The sequence below is a fragment of the Pteronotus mesoamericanus genome, unplaced genomic scaffold (genome assembly GCF_021234165.1).
Source record: "Pteronotus mesoamericanus isolate MK-2021 breed Mesoamerican mustached bat unplaced genomic scaffold, CSHL_Meso_final contig_246, whole genome shotgun sequence".
NCBI classification, from domain to species: domain Eukaryota; kingdom Metazoa; phylum Chordata; class Mammalia; order Chiroptera; family Mormoopidae; genus Pteronotus; species Pteronotus mesoamericanus.
Genome location: NW_026555104.1, coordinates 3,594,496 through 3,618,969, shown reverse-complemented (window position 1 = coordinate 3,618,969; position 24,474 = coordinate 3,594,496). Strand labels below are relative to the sequence as shown.

The following is a 24,474-nucleotide window of genomic DNA, read 5'->3' as shown; positions in this document are numbered from 1 at the left end:
TCCAAAGACTCCAGGGACTGCTCATCATCACAGAGCCAGCTACGACCCAGTCAGAATCAGAATCTGGGTCTCTGGACCCGAGGTCAAAGCTCTTTTCACTGTTTCACAACGGAAGGAGTTTAGAGATGACCTGGCGGGGGCGGGGGGGCGGGGGGGGGTGGGCGGTGGCAGTGAAGGGAGTGTGGCATTTTGAGTTAAAAAAAAAAAAAAAAGCTGACGTTGTGTTCTTCGCCTCACCCAGTGACCTCAGAGCCACTTTGACTCTCCATATCCTCAGCTGTAAAGTGGGGGAGTCACATCAATACCTGCCTTATTAGACTGATATGAGAACCAAATGAGATAATATAGGAAAAAGTACTGAGACACCTTAAGTAGCCGTTAATTATAATCATTCAGAGAAAGAATTTGTACAGTCATATTAATGAATAAGTCATGTAAGAAACTTAAGAACAAAATTGGCCATATTATTAAAACTCAGTGTAAGGCATACTTGAGTCTTTTCCCCCCATGCATTCAAAATCCAAAATCATGTTCAGTTCTGCCAAGTTATATAAAGCCAGAGGAAAAAAAGCCTTTTAGGACCACCTTCGCGATCACAGTTTCCTCCGCTCCCTCCTCATTTGGGTTTATCTATACATTTTATAAGATTCAAAACTCACCATTTACTTTCTTACTCCTGGAGCTCAGGTGGCCACTTAGCACATGTTACCAAGTTAGTGTCAGCTGTTGACAGCACACCAAGCTGTACCGTGTACCAGGAAAAATACTAAGTGTGAGATCTGATTGTAAGAGTCCAAAAACCAGATATATGACCTAATTCCCATCTATGGGCCTCAGTCAAATAGATGGGAAATGCTATTTTAAATGAGATATTCCAGTAGCAGTGAATAACAAATTCAATTTGTCCAGACAGCTAGGTACATATGCCCATACAGCTGACAGGTAATTCAGGTAATCCCAACAGATACAAACCCATAATTCCCTTGACATTCTAAAGATAAAACAAAACAAAACAAGACAAAACAAAATTAAAGTAAAAACTATTTTACTTGTAATAAGGCTCTCCAGTTGCCATTTCAGTGAACCAAAAGGAGGAATTACCCTTCAATTCCTACATCTCTCTCTTCTTCATTTCTAACTCATCTCCTACAAGATAGATGTCAAAAGAAATAGCTATTTATGGAGAAAACCTCCTTCACAAAACTTTAACATAGCAATGACTTATTATACCACAGCAATGACTTATTAGCTATTCATTAATAGCAATCAATTATTACACTATAACTCAACGAACCACTAACACATCTATACAAAGAAACAGTAAATAAGAGAAAGAGAGAGAAGCCTTTTGGCACAGAGACCAATGGAACAAGTTACCAAAGCAGCAATAATGTCTTCGAGGTGTGAGAAGAGAAGGCCCCTAGTTCTCTTCCGACGGCAAGAAGAAAAGTTCCAGGAGACACGAAACCTAGTTGAATTACATGGTTAGAAAATACCCTGCCTTCATTTTTAAAAGTAGATCACATGAAACAAAAATCACAGGCCCACACACCAACATTCCATCACTTACGAGCCCACCGCAGAAAACGCAGCCTAGTGAGAAGCCAGCAGGAGTGGCTCTCATGAGATTTTCAAGGCTGCAAGGAGGGCTAGCCTGTGAGAACCCCACGGAAGGCATTCTTTCCTTAGCACGGGAAAGCGGCTCTGAACAGACTCCTCCCCCTCCTCAAGTGAGGATCACAGCAACCTCCGGGAGTTTATTGTTCCCGGGAAGCTGCCACTTCAGGAAGAGGGAAGGGAAGTGGGCCCATTTGGACAGCGAGGCGTGACATTAATCATTAACCAGACTTGGCAGAATAAATCTATAAAGTAATTCTGCACAGTACAGCATTCTCCGGCCCTTCTATAAATGCCTCTTTCATTTCTTAAAAGAAAGAAAAACAATATGCGGTCAGTTTCCAGCTGTGTTGATTTCAAAGCAATCTGTTCTCCCTAGCAAGGCCGCCAACCCCTGACGCTAACATTTAATACTGTGTTATAAAAAATTAATGAGGGAGCAATATGAATAATAAGGCTAAGTGGCCGATAGTGTTAAATGGCCTTTTCCCTTGATCTTCTAAAGCAAAAATTGAAAAACATATCAGAACACAGGCTCTATATTATGTTTCCTGCTAGCCACAAGCCTCCTCAGAAAGACAAAATTCTGTTGATTTCTGGAGCTCTCGACAAGCTTTGCCCTTGTATTGGTGCGATCTGAGAAGGGTAAGCCTTCTGGGCCTCACTGAGCACATGCACAGCTATATGACATGTGCCCAAGTCCCACCCATGCCTGTTTTCTCTGAAAACACTGCAGTTCCCCCCTACACCACACCTCTCTCTCTCTCTCTCTCTCTCTCTCTCTGTCTCTCTGTCTCTCTCTCTCTCTCTCTCTCTCACACACACACACACACACACACACACACACATTTTTGTAAAATTCATCTTAAACCAAAGTTAGGTCATCATGATCTTGGCCTGGAGCAAAATGGCACTAGGGAAAAAGAAAAAAAAAACAACAACAAACCGTGCCCATCGTTAGAAAACATTACCAGGCCACAGAAATGTTCGCGAGCTTTGCCTGTACCGAAAATGATGGGGTACACAGACCTCTTGCTCAGCACCCACTCAGAGAGGCCAAGCACAAAGGGCTTCTCTCATGTGCCTTATTACATAAAACAGAAGGTCGTGCTCCCATGCCAACCCAAACAGCAAGAGAATCCCACAGGGTCAACAGAAGGTGGCATCGTGAGGATATGCTGACACCCAAATATTTGTCAGCTTGGCTGACGTTTTGGGGGGTATAATTATGAGGGTTTATGATTATTGACACAGCCTTACAAAAGGATGGCATTGCTTCCAGTGCCAAATTTATTTTAAAAATCTGTTTCCCAATGTGAATGGGGTTGCCAGTTACTTGACTGGCAACCTGGAGGCCTTGGCTGCCCTCTACTTAATCCTTGCATCTAGGCTTAAGTTCCAAGGGATGCTGGCACAAAAATCAGCAGAGAAGTGACATTCTATGTTATTCAGTGGCAATGATCGGATGCAAAGCAACAAATGAAGCAGCGCAGAGGGAAGGGAGTGCAGGGAGACCGCCGGCTCCGCCACAGGGACACGAACGTGGGCACTCACGCTCCCGGGACCCAAACACTGGACCCCACCGACCACTGAGCCTCCGACCAGCATGCCAGATCTCTTTGGGGTTACATAACATTTAGAGAAGGAAAGCTGCAAAGCTCACTTTTAAGTGTGTGGCCATTTTGATTTCAAGGAGGCCGATGAGTCTTGACTTTACCTTTGGGTTCCCTGTGGATGGGAACTGAACCTTCCCAATTCACCTCACTTGCCGCACACCCCGCAAAACCTTCCCAGATCTCCCTGAACGCTCATTAAGGGTCACTGTCCACATGTGCCAGCTTTTACATTCTGGCATCTTGCACAAAAAATGAACTTAGTGCAATTTTACGGAATCTCCAACATCTCACTTCATTTATTTGTTTTTTTCAATTCTCATCCAAGGACATGTTCACTGATTTTAGAGAGGAAGGAGTTGGGGGTCGAGCAGGGGCAGGTGGGTTGGGAGAGGGGAGAGAGAAAGAGAAACACTGATGTGAGAGAGAAACATCCATCAGCTCACCTCCTGTTTGCACTCCAGCTGGGGATTGAACCACAGCCTTTTGGTGTATGGGATGATGCTCCTCCACCGAGCTGAACCTGGCCAGGGCTAAATCTCTGCCATTTTAGTTTAAAATGCCCACTGTGTCTAAAATAGATCTCCATGACCATCTTCCATTTCTATTCCTCTTACCTTTTCTCCCAGTCTCGAAGTACTTTATTTTTGCATTTATGTATTTATTTATTGCTTATTTATTATCTAACTTCCCCACATAAATTCCATTGTGACAGCAATTTTGCCCAGAGACTGAAAGGTTGCAATTGATAATTTTTAAATTTCAGGTATAAGAGAAGTTATCTATGCTTTTCAAGTAGAGGAGTGTCATGTCATGTCCTGTATGTTTAAAAACTATATATATAACAAGATTCATCTACTATCTGCAGGATGTTTTGAAACTGTGGTACACACACACACATATACACACACAAGCCCACGTATACATACCTTAGTGTTTTTTTATTTTTTAATTTTTTAAAAGATTTTATTTATTTATTTTTACAGAGAGGGAAAGGGAGGAACAAAGAAAGGGAGAGAAACATCATGTGTGGTTGCTCTCCTGTGCCCCCTGCTGGGGGCCTGGCCCGCAACCCAGGAATGTGCCCTGATTGGGAATAGAACCAGTGACCCTTTGGTTCACAGGCCAGCACTCAGTCCACTGAGCCACACCAGCCAGGGCTGACACTTCAGTGTTTTAAGCTTCCAGGTCTTTGTTAATATTTTCCCTGGAATGCTCTTATCACCTTGCTGCACTGATAGACTTCAACACTCAGCTCAGACATGTTCTCCTTAGGAAGGCTTGCACACACACACAAAAAATGCACTGAACACCCCTCATCTATGTGGTCACATTTCATGTGACAGAGCTTTAAGTCTCCCTTCCTGCACTGAATGAACCTATCTAGTCACCCATCTCTTCCACTAGAATACAAGCTCTTCAAAGCCATATCCTATGCCTTGCCCATGTACAGAGTAAGCATTAAACCCAAGAAATAAGAGGCAGAGACCACAGCAATCGGCTCATAAATAAGCTACTTACACTTTTCAGAGGCAAAATCTATAGATTCTGATAATTTGCTGGGTAAGAGGTATAAAAGATCAGAAGCATAGTAGTAATAGTAAGAAATAGTAGTTACTAGTAGTCATAGTAGATGTTGTAGTTAGCAGTAATACTTTGTAGGTGATAGTAGGTAGTAGTAGTGATAGTAGTTAGTAGTAGTCATAGTCTGGCTTTTCCATACCCAGATAGAATTAAGTGAAAAAAGAGAGGCCGGCCAGCTGGGGTGGTGGTGGGAGAAGGCAGATGAGGAACTGCAATTTCAATGTGTTACGGTTACGTATGAGATGCCAGAGGGACGTGGCAGATTTCAAGCAGACAAACGGAGCCTAAGGGGGGGGGGGGGTGTGGAATGTGGAGATCAAGGAGTGACAATCAGAGAAATAGAAAATTAGTAAGAGAGGCAGGGAAACAAGGAGAACACATGAGAATAGGGGCGGAACATTTGGAGATAATGAGACGCGGATAAAGAATTGGTGAGGGACACAAAGGGCCTCTCGGTGTGTCAGAGGAGAATAAACGAGCCAGCGGTAGGAAGCAGCTCATTCCCCACGGTCATCTTTAAATGCTGAAAACACTCCCTCCTAGGGTCTTCCTACAGTTCCACGTGATTGAAGCTCTTTTTTTTAGACCAAGTAGCACTGAAGTTTGTTTTGTCACGTTAACAATCTGATGCTAAGTGCTCTTGAAAGAACCTAAAAGCAAATCACTGCCAATGCCCTCGGAGTTGTGGTCTGAGCCCAGAGCAAAGGTAGGAGGCAGGCGGCGGTTAGACGGGAAATCCCCCTGTGTCTGTGCTCATCTCCTTCCTCATTTATGCGCTGCTTCATTCATGAGTCTTTATCAAAAGGAAATGTCGTCGTAAGAGTGATAAAAATACCACTTTAAAATAAAAAGCACAGCAACTCTTTGCAAAAAAAATTTAGTGATGCATTTGAGCTTTGCAAAATGCACCACTGAGTTTTGGTTAGGTTTAAAAACAGCATTCATGTTTTAGAGATAAATACTGAAATGTCTTCAGATGAAATAACATGATTCTAGAACGTCCTTCAAAATAACGTGGTGGGGTGGGAGAAATGGGGATATGATGAAATAGGATTTGCCATGAGTTGGTAATCATCAATGCCAAGCAATGGATACATGGCAGTTCATTACAGCCTTCTTTTGAGCATGTTTGAAATTTCCCAAAATATAAAGATTTTTTTTAAATAGCTACTGAATCAGAAAACTCTCTTCCAAAAGTTAAAAAAGAGGGATCATGAGTAAACATTTGAATTTTTTTTTTCCTTGGGAAAAGTGGACTCTTTTTTTCCCTTTGGTCCCAGGTCCCAATTTTAATTGTATTTATAACCTCCTCTCTTCTAAGGAAAACTACAGGGTCGTAACTTTGATTCCACCAGCTGATTGAAGAGTAGAAGATTACAAGAAAATACCGAGAAAAGTTGTTCATTTACATCCTTTCTTAGAGTGTTACCAGCATAGAGTCTACTGTGCCTCTCCCAGCTTCATCCAATTTCTTTCATTGTGCTGCATTCTAGCATAACACTACTGCCCCATGCTGCGGAATACCTTAAAAACAGGCTCTGAAATTCATCTCTGAAAAGGTGTTTTTCATTACCATTGATAACACCTTTCACTACCTTTTATAAGGAAAAAAAGTATGTTATCAATAGCAAGAAGAGTAGGCTTCACCTGTATAATTTGATCAATCCCTGTCGATGGATAATGTGAATGTCTCTTTATGTTTATGCTTCCTTGCATGGGTTGGCTAAAAGCTAAGGATTTGACTGGAACTCATATTTACCTGTATTTCTGAGCCAGTATTTTTTGTTTCTTTTTACTTATCCTTTTAATAACATTTTATTAAATATATGAGAAAGTAAACAAAATGGTTATAATCAACTCCTATATACTCATTCCCCAGCTTCAACAAATATCAGCTCATGGCCAATTTTGCTTCATCTACACCCCACCTACTTTCAAGGACAGCAATTCTCAAACCAGTGTGCCACAAGAATTTTTAAAACATGCAATACCTGACTGTTTAGTCAGGAGCACTGACCTCTTTTCCCCTAGATAATCAAATAACAAAATGACAACAGCCAACACAACAATAGCTGTTCAGTGTGAATGTTCTGTCTTGAACCATAAATATATAGGTCACATAATAGAGTTGCAGCTTATTGGTCATGTCACACAATAAGGTTACATCTGATTTGTTAATTCTTGGTATGAGAAATACTTATATACAACTATAGGCACCTGATTTTTTTTAAAAAGTCATTTTGGAGCAAAAAGGGTAGATAATTTCTATTATTTTTTTATAAATCAATCAAAATTATACCTATTTTTTGTCAGACCTGCAAAAAATATACATTTTGGTGTGCAGCAGAGTTTCAGTAATTAGTTTATGTGTGCCATGAGATGAAAAAGGTTGAAAAATTACTGATCTAGGACACCAAGTCATTTCATTTGTAACTACCTTACCATTCTTTCTCTGAAAGAAACTGACTCTTTAAAAAAATACCACAATACCATTATCACAGATAAGAAATAATTTCTTAATTGAACTCAGTATTCAAAATTCTAATTGTCTCAAATATCTCACACATTTTTAACTTGCAGTGTGTATGAATCAGGATCAAAATTAGTTCCATGTTTCTTTAGTTGATAACGTTTCTTAGGTCTCTTTTAACCTACAAGCTCTCTTTCCATTTCTTGCTGCCCAACCTTCCCCTCCCTGCAACTGTATTGCTGAAGAAATCTGGCCATTTGTCCTAGAAATTTTCCCAATGGATGCTGCCGATCCTCTGCCTTGTTGTTGATTCACATGTTCCTGTTAGAGTTTGATCAGAGTCAAACTCAACTTTTTTGTTCAGCACAACTACTTCACAGGTGGTCTCACCTGTTTTAAATTTATGTTAAATTGCTGAATTTTACACAACCTATTAAGCTATCTTAAACTTTAAATGAAAAAAAGAAAAAAATGAATAAATAAATGAATAATACGTGAATGAATAAGTGAACAAAGTTTGGTATTCAACAAACTTTTTAATCTTAGTCAATTTGATAAATAAATATGGGTCACTCATTGTTTTTAATCACATTTTAAAATATTTAATAAAGCTGAGTATTTTTGTATGTCTACTGACATCTGTTTTTCTATAAATTGAAGCCATTTTGCTCATTTTTACATTAGGTTATTGTTATTGTTGTTTTGTTCTTAAGAGAAGACAGTGTCCCTTTTGTAGCTTATGTTGCAAGATACACACATATACACACATGCACAAGTATGTTCACACACTTGGGTTTCTCCCCCTTTTTGATTATACAAACTTTAAAATTTTTGCATTCCTTTATAGCTGCTGCATTTTTTAAAAATCCTCACTTGAGGACATATTTATTTGTTTTAGAGAGAAAGGAATTGGGGAGAGGACATCAATCGGTTGCCTCCCACACACACCCAGAACAGGGATCAAACCTGCAACCTAGATATGTGCCCTGACCAGGGATCGAACCCACAACCTTTTGGTGCACAAGGTGACACTCCAACCATTTGAACCACCCAGTCAGGGCTATCGCCACTGCATTTTTATAAGACAGGAATATTCTTTCCTCTTCCCCAAATGTTGTCCCAATACCACCTGTTAATCTGTCCACTTGTTTCAGCATTAATTTTTTAAATATTTATTTCTCTTATGTAGTACTCCTATATGAGTTCATTGACTGCCATGTCCAAAATTTATTAAATATTCAAGGTCATTGCAGATGTCTTCACTTGATCCTGACTTTGAGAGAACTCTTTCTAGCTTTTCACCATAAGAGTTTATGCTGGTTTTGGATTCAATTTGGTAGAAGCACATAGCTATTCATATTTCAGTAAGTAGGCTGATAGTCGCTCTCAAAAATATGCCCATATCCTAATCCTTGGAACTTGTGAATGTTACCATCATAAAGTTTTTGCAGATGTGATTAAATAAAGGATAGAAAGGATTTTGAGATGAGGAGATTATCCTGGATTATCCAGTTGGGCCCTAAAGGCCATCACAGTGTCTTTATAACAGAGGCAGAGGGGGATTAGGCGCACACAGAGAAAGCCCTGTGACTGAAGGCAGAGACTGGGGGGATGCAGTCACAAATCCAGAAATGCCAAGGAGAGCCGGCCGCTCCCAGGAGCTGGAATGGCAAGGGATGGAATCGTCTCCCACAGCCTCTGGAGGGACACTACCGCAACACCTTGATTTCAGACTTTTGGCCTCCAAAAATGTGAGGTAATAAATTTCTGCCATTTCAAGCCACCAAGTTGTGATCATATGTTATAGCAGTGACAAGAAACTAATACACTGAGCTGTTAAAAATGGACATGGAATTTTCCCAAATTTTCTTTCAACATTTATTAAAATAATCCAGGCTCCTTCCTACCATACCCAAGCTGCCACCCTCTCCAACAAATGTATCTCTCACTTTTCCCTTTCTCTTTGCTTTCCCTCACCACCTAATTTTCCTTATATTTCTGTCTCAATTGCTCTGTCATTGGTCTTCCAGAGCATCCTGTGATCCTGCATTACCACTGGTGACTAAAACTTAAAGAGTTTGCTAATTCCGGGATTCCAGAAATGTCTAGAAAGTCTTCAACTTGACCATAAAGGGCAAAACAAGTAACGAAGAGAAATTAACTAGGAGGAACAGATATTGGTAGATAGGTCCGTCTGGCTTCTCAAAGGATGCCCTTCGCTGGAACAGAGGGGGAGGAGAAGCTGGCCTCCCAGTTCCTTCTAACTTGATACCATCTCAGAGGAAAAAAATCATATGGAAGAAATGTGGCCCTTCCCCCAGGCCTGTAGCACATTGTGATATTCCTCATGTCCTCTGCCAAAAAAACACAAGAAGAGAAACCACAGCCAATGCAGTATCAAAAATACAGCAGGGTTCTTCACCGTGAAACCCAAATCCTCCAACCTGAGAAAATGGAGTAATATCCTTTGCACCATGGTTGTTTGTGCAGCATCTCATCACCTTTTTCTCCATGAGGGATGGACTTTTTTGAGAGTCATATTTTGCAAACCACAGCCTGGAAAAAATGCAGTGACCTTTGCCTTTTCTTCTGCCACATACCCTCCTGGCTTCGTGCATCTCCCCAGGTGACACTGCTGGTCAGAGGCAGAGGTTCATAAGGGTCGATTAAAAATCAAAGATGAAGGAAGAGCTTCGAGAAAAACACAAAATTTAAGTGCAAGATTTTCCAAAAAGAGAACAGCCATTTACAAAAGCAAACAGCAAATAACTTACGTTCAAAACAGTTTTCTTTATGCAAGTTTACTCATATTTCAATATGATTTCAGGCCCTCACGGAACCCTTAAGAAACAATTGAAAGACTTAGGCCCTTAGGCCCTGAGCAACCGAAGTCACCGTGGTTAACACACATTGCTTCAGGAGGCGTCACAACTCCGGCCTCCGAAGGAGTGGGGTTCTCCAGTCTTAGGTAGTAAGTCTAGAATTTGTTCCAGGCAGTCACCTTGAAACACGTAAATCAGTTACCCTCCAAGACTGAGCACAAATAAAAGTATATAAATTTGCTACTGCACCAGGAGAATGCCCCACCCACCTCTCTGATCAGAAATGTGAGCCAAAGGTATGACCTTCAATAGGCTCCACGGTGTCTCATACACAGCTACCTACAATTTCTCCAAACTGGTTTGAATGGCTAACCAAAAATACAAGGAGTTAAGATATGTATAATGATCTCTGGATATACTGATTTTATAAGATTTTAAGTGGCAAGATTTTATTAGTTGGATTTTAGTTGAATACCATCGATGGCTATTCTCCTAAGTCTTTTTTATTGGAACACAGCAGGAATGACTGAGGGAAGTGCTCGTACACCTGTAGATACAATCTGATCATTTGAAAGTATCCATCAAAGTTATATCACAGTTAACTTGGAAAATAAAAATGAGGCCTGGTGGGAAGGGAAGAAAGCTGCAGCACTCTTAGCTGTAAAACCTTGGGAAGTTATTAATCTAAGCCTCATCCTTACAGTGGAAACACTATTATCGACCTTGGTGGAATTAAAGGAACTAAGCAATATATGCAGTCCACTGGATAAGTGAAAGTTGCTAAGTCAGCTACACTGCTATTTTTGGCAGCTGCTTTCATATTAACAAGTAGCAACTCATAAGAATAATAAAGGCAATGAATATTTATTGAGAATTCATTAGATGCAAGGCACAGTGCTCAGCTTTTTGCATTAATCCTTAATGTAATGGTCACGACCACTGCATGGGGTACATATCTCTTCCTCCATTTAAAGGGCCTTGTCCTGTGCACAGCTGGCACAGATGTGAACAGGTAGCTTTCCCATATAATTGTATTTAGTCCTACCACTGCAATCACTCTTCTTCACAAGTCTATTTCCACTAGCTTGTAGAAGGATTACTGCTGAACTGTGTCGGGGCTATATATAAAATCTGGGAGCAAAAAAAAAAAAAAAAAAAAAAAAGGCCTGGATTAAATCCCTAGTACAGGCTTTCTACTCCGAAGTCCAGACTTAAATGCAGGTTTAGATGTTTACCAGGAACCATGGTGACATGAGCTAGGTCTATCGGGAGATCCAGACTCAATCGTAAAGCTATATTGTCATAAACTTTGCCCAAGATATTTTAACGTTGCTGGACTTCTGTTCCCCTGATGCTAATAAAACGGAAAACATTCCATCAATAAACTAGCTAATTTTCTCATTAAATGGTGCTCTGGTATTTGAGAGGAGCACCATTCCAGCTTTGTAGATAATGTCACGATGTTTCCTACTGTGATGTGTTTAAAAACTAACACCCCTGCCCTAAGGGGGTTCTGCTGAAACTGATAAGCCTATGCCCTATGTGACATAAATTGCTTTAGCAGGAGGTTCATGGGCAAGTGACTGAAAGTTGTGACTGTGGCTCCTGTTTGCACAATGCTGTGCCCTGGTGACACAAGCGCTGTGCGTGTTAATGCCCCACCCCCGCACCCCTGCCCCACAATAAAGAAAGGGGCTTTCGGTCCATTAATGGATTCCTTGGTCACCTCATCCTGATGGTAATCTCTACCTGATGCTTCTCCCTTCCTACTAGAGGATTAACCAGTCCCCGACTAGACTAAACACTCACGGTCACTGAGACTCTCAAATCTGGCTAAATACCAGAAACCTTAACATTCAAAATAAAATAAAAGCACAAAACCAAATGCATCTCAGCAACCATATGGGGAGGGGCATTTTCTGTGAAGGAAGAACCCCTGTCTTTTACTAAAGATGGTATTTTCTCTCTGGGAAATGGCTCCATTTTCCAATGCCTAAAAAATAAATAAAACTAGGCTTTACACCAAATAGCACTCTCACTGCATCTGGCCATGTAACCAGAACACAAGTCCGCTTGTGGTTGTTGGTTTCTAGCATAATGCCTGGGAAAACATTTTTTGAAACTTTGCTCGCCTCCTGTTGCAACCTCATTTCACTTTCACATCCAGAATTTTTCTAGGTATGATATGTTCTAGACTTAATTTTAGCACAGGACTCTTAACTTCCCAACTTCAGTCTCTTCATCAAACGTACACATCAATGAAAACAGAAAAATACACAAACTTTTCCCAAAAGGTAACTGTGAAAAAACATACAGAACATAGCATATTGAGAAGAAACTAAAGATCTACGGAAATTTTTGGTGGTTTTTTTTTTGTACATTTGTAACTGCTTTCTAAAAAATGATGGGAAATTTGAGCAACAGTCTAGCTGAGAAAAGCAGCAAGTGAGAGAAAGGGACGAAGAGACCAGAGAAGTGAACAGAAATGATGGGCAAGGTCCCTGTGGACATCATGAGATTTATAACACAGTGGAGAGAGGTTAAACTCAGAGAAACAAGAGAAGGATCTCTCTTAAGACAAGAAGGAAAAAGGGCTTAAAGGGTGACAACCCAGAGAAAATTCAATGTGCAGGGAAGTTAAGAGAGGCACTCATATTGACATATAACAGGGTGTTCTGCCAAGATTTCCCATGGGTCCAAGGAAACATGAAGCCAAGACACATTAGAAACAGCCAGAATAGGTCAGCAAAGGAGTTCCTGTAGTTTCATATGAAATTGTACCATGTACTCTTGCCGTGTATGAGCTCCTTATGAAGTAGCTAATGCTCTGTAAAAAATGTAAGAGAAAATTCCAATAGGCAGCTCAACTATGTAAGGCTGGGAAGTAGGTGGGATCTAAAACTTCCTTATTTCTTCTAAGAACCTCCTCCATTCCAAAACTGCTCATAGTAAAACATGGAAACAAATGAGTCACAAGTGGTTAGCAGCTCAAGAATGACCTATGAGTCTCAAAGATCACATGTGCGTATGTGATACATTTCACTCTTTGAAAAATATTAGAAAGTTTGCTACTAAAGAGTTCGAATTCTTAATTTTCAAGGTGGCAAACCCCAAGGTCAACAATAGATCCATGATGTTACATTTGCCCTCTAATTTTTATTATAATAGTTTGATTGAGACATAATTCACATAACACACAATTTACCTATTTAAATTGTACAATTCAATAGTTTTTAGCACATCCACGGAGTTGTGCAACCATCACCACAATCAATTTTATAACATTTTAATTACCCACAAAAGAAACATCATACCATTAGTCACTCTCCATCTTCCACCAATACTCTCCTTCTCTCTGGTCCTAGGCAACAACTAGACTACATTATGTCTCTAAAGATATATCTTCCACTCACAGGGGGACGGGCTACATGAAGTATAGGGCATTCAAACAATGAAATTCTATGCAGCTGAAAAAAAAATGTGGAAGTTTTTCCTATACCAATATAGAAATATCTCCAAAATACATTAAGTGAAAGAAATCAAGGTGCAGAAAGCTATATGCTACACTGAATTTAAAAAATGACATTTGTAAATGGATTTGTTCGTACATGCATAAAATCTTTGTAAGAATACATTAGAAAGTAACAATATTGGTTGTCTGTAGGGAAGGCAGCCAGGATACTGAAGGACAAAATTAGGAAAAAGATATTCTAGAGTAAATTTTTGTACAACTTTTCAATATAAACCATGTAAATATATTACCCAGTCAGAAAACCAAGTCTAAAAACTGAAGAATAGACTCAAATGCCATGACAGCCAGAAAGTACTTAATAGCAAGTAATGTAACAGTCTGCACGAGGGACTGCAAAGGAGTGGCACCTGGCGATTCAAGAGCCCTGACACTGTTAGGACTCAGGTCCTCTTCCTGGGTCTGCTGCTATCTAGGGACGTGGAGACATAGATTGCTTGACTTTTCTGGACTCGGTGCCTTTGCCTGAAAATTCTGGAATCAGACAGTTTATAGTCTATACAACTAATTAGAGTCAAAATTTTCTGGGGCCCACCAACCATATGCTAAGTTCTTCACATGCATTTGAATCTCATAACCACTCTATAAAAATAAACTACTTTCTCAAAAAATTAGAAATACAATTATGATATGATCCAGCAATTCTTCTTCTGGGTGTATACCCAGAAACACTGAAAGCAGGGCATTACGGCTGAACAGCATCCTCACCGGAATCACCTGTTGAAGCCCTCACCCCTAGTACCTCAGACTGGTTGGGAGACAGGGTCTTTAAAGAGGTAATGAAGTTAAAATATGGTCATTATGGTCAGTCCTAATCCAACATGATCAGAGTCCTTACAAGAAGAGAAAATTTGGCAATTTTCAATTTCAATCATGTAAATATATTACCTATTCAGAGGAAAGACCACATGAAGATACAAGAAGACAGCCATCTACACGCTAAGGAGAGAGGCTTCAGAAGAAACCAAGATCTTTATTTCAGACTTCTAACCTCCAGAAACGCGAGGAAACAACGTTCTGTCGTTTAAACCACTCAGCCTAGAGTACTTTGTTATGGCAGCCCTCACAAACTAATACACAGGCCTCAAAGAGTCATTTGCACATCCACGTTCATAGCAGCTTCATTCACAATAGCCAAAAGGGGGAAGCAACCCAAATGTCCATTGATAGGTAAGTGAATACATAAAATGTGACCTATAAAATACAATGGACTATTACTTAGCCTTAAAAAGGACGGAAATTCTGACACATATAACAATATGGATGAACCTTGAAGACATTGTGCGACGTGAAATAATCCAGGCACACACATACACACACACACACAACAAATACTGTATGGTTCCACTTACAGGAAGTACCTAGAGTAGTTGAATTCATGGAGACAGAAAGGAGAATACTCACTAGGGGTGGAGAGAAAGGGAGAGAAATGAGAGTTGTTTTCTAGTGCCTACAGAGACTCAGTTTTGCAAGATATTCTGGAGATGAGTGATGGTGGTGGTAGCAGAGCCATGTGAATGCACTTAACGCCACAGAACGGTGCGCTTGAAAATGGCTAAGAGGGTAAGCTCCGCGTTATATACCTTTTACCACGATTAAAAATACAGGAAAATAATTTAAGTAAAAAAAAAATAAAATATTATTCTCACTTTACAGGTGCAGAAACTAACATGTTTTCTGTGTGAAACTAACCTCCAGAAATTAACAAGTTCCAACAGTCAGTATTCCCATCCAGGCCTGAATCCAAACACCAAGCTCGATATACAATTTTCCATCCTAGCACTACCTTGCTTTTTTTAGTTTTAAATCAAGAAGAAACACTATTTATTATTCTTGGGGTTTTTTTTTCCTATTACTTCTGAACTCCAATAGTTTTCAGATGATTTTGCTTTCCCAAAAAGCGTGTTGTCTGTTTAGCTCCTTTGGAGGGATGTTTTCTTGGAAGTCTCCTTGAGTTGTTCCCTTACCTAGTCTCACCCACCAATCTCTATATTCCTGATGCTTGTACTATGGCCTCTTATTTCAGGATCCAAAACAAGAGGAAGAATGGAGTTTTTCCAAAATACCCAGGGGCTATAGTAATGGGTGCCAAGATATCTTCCTCCTTCTATGCCGACTATGTTCTCTAAAGTAAGATGTATCAATCACTACCTTTCCCAATTGCCTCAGTATTCGAAAGCTGTTGGGCCAGAAGTTTGGTCTCTGTAAAGCTATTATTATTAGCTGAAACTATTATTGTCCCAGGGGGTAAGACTGTGCGGAGTCCTGTTCGTCCTGTGTGCTGAGCTGCAAACAGGTTGGGGCTGGTGGGAAGAACGGAATGTCCTATGACAAAGAGGAGGGGCCCAGAGGTAGCCACAAGCAACAAGAGGAGCTGCCACAGTGTTTCACCGTGTGTGGAACGAAAGTGAAAGAACATAAAGGGGCTGAGGGGAGAGATGCAAAATTCCAGGAAATGATGCTAAATTCTTCAGAATACTTTGCTCTCAAGAATATAAGTCCCGCAAATGGTTGAAAACTATTTTGAAAAACTATCCATTTTCTCTCAAACTGTATATACAAATAAGAAAACATTCAACCCAGGAATATCAGGCTAGCTCTCCAAATCCTTCTGTACTGGAGAAAAGCAAACGGCCAAGTAATCCTACAGCCAAAAGAGACATTACAAAAAATAAAAGCACATTTCCTAGGCTTAACTCCCCAAATATCCTCATGGTGAATCAAAAATATGTTACATATTTAATACTGCTTTGAATAAGTAGGCCATTAACTGGGGCTAAGACCTTTTTTTTTTTAATAGAAAATTAATGGCTATGGCTATTGTAGTGCCTCTTTCTTTTGCAGAATGCAACCTGTTCTAGATATGCTGGCAGCGACTGTAATCACTGGCCACACCATGCTGCCTTCTGAGTATTTATGTGATCACATTATTTTTCAGTGAACTGAATGCCTGTGCAAGCACAAGGTGAAACACAGCTTGCTCTGACCTAGGAAGAAAAATGGAGACATACATTCAACGTGTATCTGAGCTCGAAACCCCTCCGAGAGTCTTTGTCCTCAGGGCTTAGAAGAACTCGCCTCTGTGATAGCTAGGAAGCAGGCTGACTGATCCCCCACAGCCGGTGCTGGGAAAAGGAGGGTGAGTGTCTTACCTAAGAGGGCATATGGCTAACAGTGCCACCGAGGAAGGGACTGAAGAAAGACACAGTGCTTTCGTTCTGTACCTATTATGCATCAGCATTCAGTTATGCCCTAAAAGTAATAAATGAATTAGAACCAGCCTCTATTCCTCCATATTTCCCACCTCCCTCTAGACTCCCCCAGAATGTTGCTTCTGGAATGATTAAGCTACACTGACTGGGATACTCCCAGAAGCTCCAGGAAGGTCAAGGGCAATGGTTACTTAAATGAGCTAGGGGTGGACAAAGCAAGGCGGCCCCCTTTGACTGGATTCCCAGGCTTTGAAGAAGTTTGCCTAGACCTCCTTCCTGTCAGCTGAATATAATTTACCCTACGTAAACTGGCATTCAAGAGCCTACCACAGTTGGACAATCTACTTCCCTCTCTAAGAAGTAACTAAGAGACAGCCAGACACAAGTCCTTTCTATTTCCTTGAATTCACCTGACCTTGGTTTTCATTCATTCTTCTGGCCATGCTGCTCCTGCCACCTGGATACTGGATTTGTCCCCAACCTGTGCAATCACACACAGAGTCCTCTGCCCAAGAGTTCTTCTTCCTGCATTGTGGGCCAATGGTTTTTGGTTTTGTTTTGTTTTTTATGAATTCATCCCTCGCCTCCTATGTCCTGCCCTTCCCACCGACCTACAAGACTAGAAAGGTAACTGTGCATCTACTGCTTTGCATGGCCAGGTGGTGAGTCAGTAATGTTTATTCCAGGCACAATGCAAGGAACTGAACAGATGTCACCTTTGCTAAGCCTCCCAGTTGCACGAGTTCTTATCTTCATTACGCAGATGAGAAACTGAACTTCAGAAGAGTCAGGTAAATACACCAAGCTATCACAGTGGATAAGAGTGGAGCCAGACGTGCCTTGCTCAAATGCTCTATTTTTCCTCACTCGACCATTTGGAGTGTTGTGTGTGCAAAGGACAGTGCGTGTGCACCACTCCCAATGTCTCTCCACCCACTTCCTACTGCAGACCCTGATGTGGCTTTCCAGTTCAGCACAGGTTTTGACCAGCTTCCAAACAGATGCAGCATGACAGTGTCTCATCTTTGCACCAGATGGATGCCTTCTTCCACCTCTGGATTCCTGCTCTGTTTTCTCTGACACTTGATGGAACCTGCTGGGCCCGCTGACAAGCAGAACCTAGGGGATTAAAGCATGGGGGCCACCTGGGATCCGTGAACGATCATGGACAGGAGGCGATGATTGGTCCCCTGGACACATAGTTCTGAACATATTTCATGAGGCTCATAGAAGATCCCATACATCAGCTATCCATAGCGGTGACCACTGCACTGGCTTTCACTCCTTCCCTATTCCATCCACCTTGTCCCTCCTACTTATTGAGATCACACTGACAAATAAGACTCTTGCACATAACTCTCTATTTCATGTTCTGCATTCAATGAGTAGGTAGCAGAAATGTGGGTCAAACAGATGAGGGCAGGGCAGGCTGCGGTGCAATCTGTCCTGTCCCTCAAGCCATATGAATCAGCACATCCAATGGTGCTTGAGGTTTTGTCGGGAGAATTAATGACCCACCTGTAGATGTTAGCAAGCCTCCTCTTCTCAGCCGTTCCAATGTTGGCACAATGGACCCATGAATGGAATGGCTCAGGTGGCAGGAATGGAGGCTGTGCATGGGTCCAGCAGTATGCGCTCCCTCTTACAACTCATCGCCACTGATGAATGTCCAACCAATCAGTAGCAGAGACAAATGCCAATCCATGCAGCACCTTTAAGGCATGGGCCAGCCCCTTGGTGGAAGGTTGATTATAGCAGACCCCTTCCACCCTGGATGGGAGTAGGAGATTGCAATCCATTCTTACTGCAATTCATGCTTACCTGCTCCAAAAGTAAGGTAAGAAGCCTTGCTGTCTCTGCATGCAAGCCCTCGGCAAGCACACTATTCAAGGATATAAGAATGCCTGACCCACCAGCATGGCTTTCCACAGAACGCTGTTGCAGACCAAGGAGCTGATTAATATCAAAAGAGGTGTGACAATGAGTGTATGACCAGGAATCCACCAGTCTGATCACACACTTAATTGTTTTAAAACTGTCAGTTTAACTAAATGATGGACTGGCCTGCGAAAGGATCAGTTAGGGCACTAGCCTGAAAAACCTTTCCTTCCAGTCTCACCTTGATTCATGCCCCACCCCTGACATTTCTGCAAGGAAACTCATTTCCTTTCACTGGCCAGTGGTGTCAAGATCTGGGTACGAGCTGTGCTCATTGTTACTAGCGTATCATTTTTCCTTGGCCCTTTCACCAATCAGAGGTAGGAAATAAATGAATGTGCATACAATATACCTATACATACATATAAATATACATATACTCACACATAAAAATAAACATAGGTATACTTCTGCACATGAACATACATATACACTTTCATGTGCCTATTTTAGAAGTCATTAATTCACACCAAGACAGCCACTACTGACCCATCCCCACTGGGTTCTTTTTGCCTTCTCTCATGTGTTCAATCCTCTAATATAAAGTTGTTTGCTCCATATTGCTATATGTCTCATTTTTAAGAGGGATGAAATTTTGTCTTAAAGCTCCCCCCACAGAATTACACTTCTGTTTTTTCGGCCAACAAAGTAGCACAAACCTATCACCTCGGGCAAGGGACCATCACGACTGGCTTACGCCACTCATCCACCCCACCACCTCCGTCCCTGGGGTGGGGACAGAGCCTCCCCTCAAATGCATGATCACAAGAGGGTGAGATACAGGAAGAGAATAGGGTTTCTAATAGGGAGAAAGAGGGGAGCACAGAGCATGCACATTAGGGTGTCAACTAGCTGTACCTGCTACGTTAATCTGTAACCCACAGAGTAGACTGGGGAACATAAATCCTCTGAAATGCATGTAAAGTTTTCTTGGTGTGTGCACATGCATCATTTTCTGGGAAGAGGACTCTCAGTCATCATCATTTCTCAGAGGGCTCAGAGACTCAGGAAAAGCTTAGAACCATTTTCTTCATTTTTAAACTAGCACAGCCCTTATTCTTCATTTACAGAGCACGAGAGGTTTCTAGGAACTTAAACCCCAGTTCAGAAAATGCAAGCATCTCCCCAGTTTCGTTTAATACACATCTGCTCCCAGGGCAGGAATTAGAAACCTACATGGCCTTCCTCAAGAGACAAACGTTTGTCTCAATTTGAGTCCCTCTTGAGCTTGTTCCTAGAGACTGACTTTTCAGGCTTCTAGGGCAATTAAGGGGCACTAAATCCTCTGCGAATTAGACATGCCGCCTTTAAACTCTTATTCTTCTAAAGAAAAAGGGGATCGAGGAGGAGTCCCGAAGGAATAAAGGAAACAGAAGTGCAAACTGTCATAAAGAAGAAGAAAATCCCTGGCTTAGGAGCCAAAGAGCAAATGTCAAGGCAGCTTGTCAGTTTCAATGTGTTCTCGGCATTTTATCCCAGTGGCCCCAAATGCAGAGTTCAGAGTCCCAGAAATATTACCACCATCTGGGACAGCTGTGGTAATAGAAAGAGATCAACATGTCCAGGGCTTTAATCTGCTAGGGCTCCTTCAACAGTGCTATTTATCTATCTGAAAAGGCTGAGTACAAAGGCGGCTACTGCAGGCATTATTTATGCCGGGTCGGGTGGGGGATGGGGCATTAAAAAGCATGTGCCCTTGGGTGTGGCTCTTAAATTTTTGCCAGGCAGACAACTGCTGTGCAGACAGAGATAAAATCATGGAACCTAGACTGTTCTTAGCCAGCTCGGTCACAGGGTGACTCTATAAAGTGATCATCCTAAATGGGACACTTTTGAGAGTGAAAGGGGACACTGTTCACGATTAAACCAAGACAAGAGCTGTGACGAGGTGCAGTCTCCGCAAACCTAGGTGGCTGGCACCCAACTCAGTCAGTACTTCATAATACTCTCCTGTGCTTTGATCTCTGTCACTTGTCCAACACTTGGCATGTGCCTTACATTTTGTTAAGCATCACAGAGAATATGAAAAAAATAATTAGAATGCAATGGTATACCATAACACACCACACCATGGAATCCTTGCCCATACAGAGCGCTCTCTCTTTGCTCCACCGTTACCCTGGCTACCTTGAGCAACACTCCTTTTGGTAGCCTTGAAATCAAAATTAACTGACGTCTACTCTGAGCTAAGGCATTAGGACCTTTTGCATGCTTTGGTTTTTAAATCTTTGATTCAGAATATATCCAAGTGACTCACTGGACTATTTTGGTCTTGGGAATTAAGCTGCATTCAGAAAGTCTTGCTGCACTCTCACGTACCAGGGCAGACAGAAGCTTTCCTAAGAAACCTCTGGAACATCTACCTGAGACTGGGGAGTCAAACAGATCTGAGCAGGTACACTTTGAAAATCTCTTGAACTCCAATGATATTTTCACATTTTAAGTCATCTCCCAATTCTCCCCCAGGTCAATAATCATTCAGGTATATTAACCTCCATGCTTCTCGGGTCCTCTTGGCCAGAAGAAGCATTTCAAACCTAGGACCCCTGGTTTCTTGCTCCCTTTATCACTGGCTAAAATAAAAAAAAAGAAAAGAAAGAAAATTTAAAAGCTATTTTACCGCTGATGCTTTAAAAATACAAAGGCATCTACTGCAGCCATTATGCTGGTTTGGGAGGGGGAGGGGCATTAAAAATCATGTGCTTTTGGGTGTGGCTCTTAAATTTTTGCCAATATTAATAATAATTTTTGCCAGTAATAATAAATTACTCTTAAAAACAAATACTACAGATTTCCTGAATTCAAAAGTAGAAAATATTTATTATAAAATTTAGAAAACAAAAAGAAGTTATAAAAAAGAACATTGAAATTACCCAAATTCCCACCACTAGGCAAAACCCTTTGTTAATATTCTGGTGCACTACTTGGCCATCATTTTTGTACACATATCTATAACTATATATACTTACATGGATAGAGAAAATTCTCATAAAATTAAGACCATACTATATGTACAATTTTTAAAATGCTTTCATCCCTTAGCATTTTATTGCAAATATAATCTGCTTGCATCAATCATACCTTTGTACACATTTTCAGGTGCAAAATATTCCATTGAAAGCACCACAAATACTGGCTGTAAAGATGTTAATTGTTAAGTGACCACTTGCATAGCTAGCATGCTTTTTAGTAGCATGTGTGAAATCTGCCTGCCTCCTTAAAAAGAACAAGTTGAAGAACAATATGCCAAGTCACTCAGCTTTACAGAACTTGGAATCAATCCACTTAGAACAACCCAAGACCGCTGAAATGGATAAAGAGATCAAAAGCAGGGTTATATCAGACCAGAGGCTGATCAGAGACAGAAGGACGTGCTCTGGAGGGGAAAATTTGCTAGATACTACAACTTCTAGAGAAATAATTTTAAACTCACATAAAAACATTTAAACATTTTTTATGCTTTCTATGGGCTTTGCATTGTGCTGAGCAATGGTAATACAAAGATGACAAAGCTCTAATCTTTCCTCTGAGGATTTTACAGCCTGCAGGGTGATACAAATTCAAAGCCCACATTTGGTATGCTTGAGCCTGCTGAGATCCAGCTGTGGAGAGTGGGCAAAGTGAAGTTATAACAAGGCAGTGAAAAGTATAATAACAGTTCACGTACACTAAATAGGTTTTTTCCTATCCTACTTTGATATTGTTTGATATTGTTTGAATATATATATATACACACACACACACACATATATATATATATATATATATATATATTCAATCAATTTACCTGCTATCCTATTAAATTCAACAAACACTTATTGAGCTTTTATTATGTGTGGGCACTGTGCTGGGTGCTGTGGCTACAAAGATGAGAAATGCCTCTATTCTCAATGAAGTCACATTTTAGTAGAAATTACAGGTACTACACAACAAATAATTATATCAGGACTAATAGAAGTGCAAACAGGGAGTCTGAGAGAACTTGAGCAGTTAACCAACCTGGGTGAGGCTGTATCTCAAGGGTAGTTCCAGGAAAAGGGTGCACTGGAGGCGGGCGTGGGAGGGGATTAGAAACAAACTTAGAAGAGGCCAGGCTTTCCAGTGAAGGTAATGGGCAAACACAGTCAAAAGCAGAGAGGTGTGGTACCTCCAGAAGGTTATAAGGAACATGGGAGACTACAGTGCAAAATCTTAGGCAGAAAGTACCAGAAAAGAAAAACGGAGGTAAGCAGGAAGAGCCATTGAAGAGTTTGAAGCAACAAACTGGTATGGTCACAGTTTTGTTTTAGGCAATGACCCTCCTTCACACTTCATTGAAGAAATGGAAGGCATGAGATAGAAGCTTACTTGTCTTCCATCACAGGTCACAAAGCAGCCATCTTCTCCTTCTTCCCTTCTCTGGGAAGGTAGGCATGACTCGCCCATCTGGATCCAGCCACTCCTGTCTTGGTAAGGACTCCAAGGCTTCTGGTATCCCCTCCCTGACTCCCCACAGCACCATCATGTTACTCCTGCATGATCTGTTCCTGCCATTAAACTACTATGCTCTTGTATCTGCCATAAAATATACTTCACTCCACATCCTCCTCCAGTTTCAATCCCAGCTCTTTAAAGAGCTGTCTGCACAATGTTGTACCTACATCCTGACTTCTCCTTTCATTGCCCAACCCACCAAGAGACAGCTTTCCTTTGCCCTTATGCTCTTGAAAAAGTTCATGCTGAACTTTCAGAAGTTCCTGTTGAAAAGGTCACCAACCACCCGGTGAATACTCTTCTCGTTTAGCTCTGTGGCAGGCAGAATAATGTCACACCCTGATCCACAGAACTTGTGAATGTGTTGCCTTACCTGACAAAAGGAACTTCGCAGATGTGTTTAAGGTTAAAACTTTGAGAGGAAGAGATTGCGTGGATTGTTTGGGGTGGGGGGCAGTCTAATCATGTGAGCCCTCAAAATTGGAAGAGGAAGATAGAGGGTCAATATCTTCTTCCTTTCAGTAGATGACCCCCTCCACCCAGTTGTTCAAAATAGCCATCCTTAATTTCTTCCCATTTTTTTGTCCCCATGTCTAATCTAACAGGAGATCCCATTGATTTTATCTCCAAAATTTACTCTAAATCTGCCCAACTTTCTCCTTCTCTCTTGCTAATGCCTTAGTTCATAGCATTGTCATCTCTTACTTGGACTTCCACAACAACGTCTTCCCTGGTCTCCACACTTGCTCGAAATTTCACTCTCCTCTGACCCATGCTCTACAAAACAAGAGTGTTAGTGAAAGATAAATTGGATAAAATTGCTCCTGTGCTTAGAATTGCTTAATGGCTTCCCACTGAACTTGGAGTGAAATGTGCTCCTTAGCATGGCCTGCAAGGCCCTGTGTGATATGATCCTGCTTATTTCTTTGATCCCATCTTAAATCACTCTCCTCCAATGACTCTGTGCATTAGTTGTTCTCACCTAGTTTTCAGTTCTCTGAGCCCACCAAGCTCTTACACATCTTAGAGTCTGCACATACTGTCTTTTCTGCCTGGAACATTTATGTCCCCACTTCTTTCCATTCTAGTTCCTTCTCATCTTTTGGATCTCAAGCTTAAATGTCATCATCAAGGAGAGCCTTACTCATCTACACTATGCAAAGATGTCCACCCTTTTATCCTCCACCTCTAATCCTTGTTTGTCTCCTCTTGACAC

General features: G+C 41.2%; 1 protein-coding gene across 3 annotated transcripts in view; it reads right to left on the bottom strand.

The window, feature by feature from the left end:
• MAP2K6 (mitogen-activated protein kinase kinase 6) overlaps positions 1–24,474 on the bottom strand; it is a 94,585-nt gene that overhangs the window by 30,570 nt on the left and 39,541 nt on the right. The gene's annotated exons all lie outside the window — the stretch shown is intronic.